The sequence below is a fragment of the Periplaneta americana genome, chromosome 9 (assembly GCF_040183065.1).
Source record: "Periplaneta americana isolate PAMFEO1 chromosome 9, P.americana_PAMFEO1_priV1, whole genome shotgun sequence".
Lineage (NCBI taxonomy): Eukaryota > Metazoa > Arthropoda > Insecta > Blattodea > Blattidae > Periplaneta > Periplaneta americana.
Window position 1 is genome coordinate 156,265,547 of NC_091125.1, and position 6,000 is coordinate 156,271,546.

A 6,000-nucleotide genomic window follows, 5' to 3' on the forward strand; every position below is an offset into this window, starting at 1 on the left:
CCTGTCCCTCGCCGTTCTCGTCCACTGCGCTACAGTCTCTCTCCGGAACACGTCCGACCACCTTCTCCTTGGACGTCTTCTGCTTCTTTTCCCAATGCGTGGGTCCCACATGGTTGAGGCATACGTCCACCTGCTGCAGTCCATCCATCACGTGTCCGCCCCATTTCCATTTGAGACGTAGCGCCAGACTCACTGCATCCTGCATACCGCTTCTTATTCGGATAATAATAATATTGCCAGAAAAATATAATACAAGAAAATTATACATGTTCAAAATTCTAGCACTCCCCTGAGGAGAGAATTCTATATACAGCGTAATTCACGAGAATTTACCGTCACTTACGGAGCTTATTTCCGAAGACATTCTGAGCAAAAAATATCATATAAACAATTTTCCTAATCTCAATATTTTCAGAATTACACTAATTTGAAATTGTTTGTAAAATATCATTTTTTCTTTAGTTTTAAGGGTAAAAGAATATTACAAATAGAGAATGAACTATTCAGAAGTATCACTTCTTTAATTGACTAGTGTTGGGAAGTAAAAAATATGTTGCCAGTTGCTTTGTACAGATTTTGTTTTTCTATTTTTAACTAAAAATGACATCTTTCTTACGCACTTATCACAAAAATTGTTACAAATGATACGACTTGAGGAACTTGATTCTTTACAGTTTAATTATGCATTCTAATGTACTTACTTACTTACAAATGGCTTTTAAGGAACCCGAAGGTTCATTGCCGCCCTCACATAAGCCCGCCAGCGGTCCATATCCTGTGCAAGATTAATCCAGTCTCTATCATCATACCCCACCTCCCTCAAATCCATTTTAATATTATCCTCCCATCTACGTCTCGGCCTCCCTAAAGGTCTTTTTCCCTCCGGTCTCCCAACTAACACTCTATATGCATTTCTGGATTCGCCCATACGTGCTACATGCCCTGCCCATCTCAAACGTCTGGATTTAATGTTCCTAATTATGCCAGGTGAAGAATACAATGCGTGCAGTTCTGTGTTGTGTAACTTTCTCCATTCTCCTGTAACTTCATCCCGCTTAGCCCCAAATATTTTCCTTAGCACCTTATTCTCAAACACCCTTAACCTATGTTCCTCTCTCAGAGTGAGAGTCAAAGTTTCACAACCATACAGAAGAACCGGTAATATAACTGTTTTATAAATTCTAACTTTCAGATTTTTGGACAGCAGACTGGATGATAAGAGCTTCTCAACCGAATAATAACACGCATTTCCCATATTTATTCTGCGTTTAATTTCCTCCCGAGTGTCATTTATATTTGTTACTGTTGCTCCACAATCTTGAATAATTTACAAGAGATTTTTAACAATTGTTGTGATAAATGCGTAAGAAAATGTAACTTTATAGTTAAAAATCGGAAAAAAAAATCTGTCGAAGAAACTATGGAACTTACAACACATTTTTAGCTTCAGAATATTATATATATATTATTTTACTGTACCGAAGTACATATGATATTTCCATGCAGATATTCTGCGTCATCATACGATGAGACGATTCTAACCGGCGTCGGAGTTGTATCCGGTGTGGCTTAGTGGATAAAGCATCAGCACGTAGAGCTGAAAACCCGAATTCAAATCCCGGCGCCGGAGATAATTTTTCTCCGTTCCATTACTCTTTCATCGTATTCAGAATATTAGCTAATTAAAGAAATGATACTCCTGAAGAGTTCATTCTTTATCTCTAATACTCTTTTACCCTTAAAACTCAAGAATAATGGTATTTGACAAACAATTTCAAAATAGTGTAGGAACTCTGAAAATATTAAGATTACGACAAATGTTTATATGACATATTTTCTCAGAATGTCTTCGGAAATAAGCTCCGTAAGGGACGGTAAATCCTCGTGAATAACCCTGTATAATAAAGTTACATATATAAATTACAATAAAATAACATCTAGAAATTAATAATTACTCATAACAAATTGCTTCCATACATTGTTAAATTTGAAACTGTTTGAGATCAAATTTCCTTATTAATTTATTATAAATTCTAAGACCAATATTAGTACTATGGTTGAAAGTAGTGCTCATTAAATACTTAGGTTCGAACAAGCGTATTGTATCCATGCCTTTGGTTTTGTGTTTGTGAGTATATGATTTGATTGTAAAACTTGGACTCTCACTTTGAAAGATGAACAGAGGTTAAGGGTGTTTGAGAATAAGGTGCTTAGGAAAATATTTGGGGCTAAGAGGGATGAAGTTACAGGAGAATGGAGAAAGTTATACAACGCAGAACTGCACGCATTGTATTCTTCACCTAACATAATTAGGGATATTGAATCTAGAGCTTTGAGATGGACAGGACATGTAGCACGTATGGGTGAATTCAGAAATGCATATAGAGTGTTAGTTGGAAGACCTGAGGGGAAAAGACCTTTGGGGAGATCAATGCGTAGATGGGATGATGATATTAAAATAGATTTGAGGGAAGTGGTATATGATTGTAGGGACTGGATTAATCTCGGTCAGGATAGGGACCAATGACGGGCTTATGTGGGGGCGGCAATGAACCTCCGGGTTCCTTAGAAGTATATGATCTGAAATATGTGTGATTTTCAGGTATAAAATTTAATGAAAATGTAGTTTTCTTGTAGTTTGTTATGATGGCATACGGTTTTGCTGTGACTACGTTTATTTCTTTAATCTAATAGGATTAAGGTCACAGGGACTTTGTCTTCTATACTACCAGATAGCACATACAAATACGAACGGCAATAGTAAGTACCATTTTCTCGAATAAGCCGCGCACCCAACTTTTGAAATTGGGGGTGGGGGCGAGAAAAAATTAAACTTTTAATGTATTCATGACAGAAATTAAAAACAATTAAACACAAATACAATTCACTTAACAATAAATAAATAAATACAATTTTTCATGGAAAAGGGCGCATTTCAAATCCATCCTATACGCACGCACAACACGCATGTTAGTTGCCGTGTTTAATCGGCCTTTACACGATATCCTGCGACACAAGTTCCATGTTCATCCACATCTTGATGATTTTAAGCTTTTCTTTGAAAAAAGTGCGCGGTATATTCGAGGAAATACGGTAATGCTAATTACACAAAAGTCCAAGAGAATGTTAACAGGATCAAAAGAGAACATAAAAAGCACTTTGTAACACAAATACAATACCTCTACATATGCAGGACACATCACAAATGCTAACCACACCCACAGAGACATCAACACAGACATGGAAATACTACACATCCAACCAAAAAGCCAGAAACTGAACACACTAGAACAATATGAAATATACAGACACACAGAAACACACCCCAACGAAATTCTCAACACACAACTCAACTTCAAAACACACACACTCTTTGACTCTACACTATACCACAGGAACACACCTCACAGGAAACAGAACTAGTGGCGCCAAGACCAACAACGACCAGTTTTGAAGATGACCCATAAATAGGTCGAAACATGTAAACGAGGTACGTTGAAATTTAACACAGGAAAGTCTTACCATACATATTCCGAAGTGATACAGTGTTAAAAGTTGTGTAAGCAAGATGTATAAAAATAAAAGACAGAAAAAGTAATAGTAATATAATAATAATGATAATGATGATGATGTTGATGATGATAATAATAATAATATGTTAAGAAAAAACCGACAATGTGGCTTATGGGATAGTTATGAGATGTATTATGAATTATAGTACCTAAGTTGTGCATATAGAGTGTTAGTTGGGAGACCGGAGGGAAAAAGACCTTTAGGGAGGCCGAGACGTAGATGGGAGGATAATATTAAAATGGATTTGAGGGAGGTGGGATATGATGATAGAGACTGGATTAATCTTGCACAGGATAGGGACCGCTGGCGGGCTTATGTGAGGGCGGCAATGAACCTTCGGGTTCCTTAAAAGCCATTTGTAAGTAAGTAAGTAAGTAAGTACCTAAGTTGTGCAACATTCTCTCTGTAGCCTATAAGCGTTTCCATCTAAGAAAAAATTAGATTTTTTTTTTTCAAATTTGTAACATTAACAATTTTTTTTATTAAAACTGGTGAACAATGAAACCCATTTCTGCTAAGTATAAATAAATACTTACAGTCTTACTAATAAACCGTGTATAGTTTTTATACGAGACTTATGCAGAGTTGAGACAGAAAACTTTACTAATAAACCATGCAGAAGCGATGGACGTATAAACAGCCTGTAACTATACAATGGGAATTGCTTTGCAGTAATATACACGAAACCCCTTGTTTAAGCGTTGTATATAGAGAAAAAATGGCCGCCCCTCTAACAGCTGTTCGTATCGACTGTCATTTTATGATGATGGTTGCCTAGTAACCAAAGAAGAACAAACCAAAGAGCACGGAATAATTAAAATAATATTGCTGTAGCTTGTACTCTTTGACCAAAATATAGTACGGTAATCGATTAGAGCCAGTTGTACTATCGATACTTAACACGCCACACTAGAGCGCTCTACCGGATGCAATAAGGAACCTCAGATATTCTATTATCTTTCGTAACGAAGTAATGACGAAACTATGACGTAGCTGTGTAACAGTTATATTGTTATACACGACGTATGTAGTGATTATTAGTAAGGAATTTACACACGACGTATAAAGAGCTACTCATTGTATAAGTATAAGACAGTTAAACGTCTGTATATAGAGTTTTTATTAGTAAGACGGTTATAATATAAGAACCAATTTCTTACAAATTTAACCATCACAACAATAACCAACAAAGAGCATAAACGTTTCACACAATTACAGGGGTCCTATAAATTCCCTGCCACTTTTTTGTGGGTAGTAGTAGTATTTATTTATTTATTTAACCTGGTAGAGATAAGGCCGTCAGGCCTTCTCTGCCCCTCTACCAGGAGATTCTAACTACAATATCAACAATAAAATTACAATTAAGTTAGTATTAAATTTACAATTACAATTACAAATAATATTACAATTAGTACTAAATTTACAATTACAATAAAATCAAAGTACGAAAAGATTACCTGAATAATTAAAGCTAGATAATTTATCATAGAGAAACAAAGAATATTTTATATTTACTGAATTACAAATTAAATCTAGAATAACAAAATTGTATAGTGATGAAATTACTGAATATTGAAATATTTTGTGATAGATTAAAGAAACTATTTACAAGTAATCAATTACTGACCAAGAGCCTAGTAAGTTTTCGTTTGAATTCAATTTTATTTCGACAGTCCCTGATGCTAGCAGGTAGCGAATTCCAGAGTCTTGGCAGGGCTATTGTGAAAGAAGATGAGTATGAGGAGGTGCGATGGGATGGTATTGTTAGTATTGTTTCATGACGAGAGCGTGTGTTGAGATTATGGTGGGAAGAAAGGTAAGTGAAGCGAGACGACAGGTACGAAGGAATAGAAGAGTTCAAGATTTCGAAGAGAAAGAGAAGTGAATGTAAATTTCTTTTCTTATCTAGTTTAAGCCAACCTATTGCTTCCAGGGATGGGGTAATATGATCATATTTACGAACATTGCTTACAAAACGTACACACAAATTATGAGCACGTTGAAGTTTCATTTTGTTGTCGCTGGAGAGGTCAGTCAGTAAAATGTCCGCATAGTCAAAATAGGGAAATGCAAGTGTCTGCACAAGGGACTTTTTTAAGCAAGAGGGGAGATGAACATTTATCCTTTTTAGCACATGGATAATAGAATATACTTTTCTGCAGGTTTCTGTGATTATCCAAGCATAACGGACCGTTAGGAGTAAGTGACTCTGACCGTTCTCTAGTGACACGGTCTGTCAGTAATTTTGAAGCGTCCAGGACTTTAAATCTCAGCACGTTGTTACGGATCGCAGAATCTTTGTAGAGAGCTGCGGGCCGCGGGGTGCGCACCTGTAAATCTGCCCAGTAAGCAGGCTGAGCGCCGCTTTAGCATCCCCGCGTCGTAGCACAACTCACACGTTTGCTTATTCGGGGCCGCCCGCCCGGC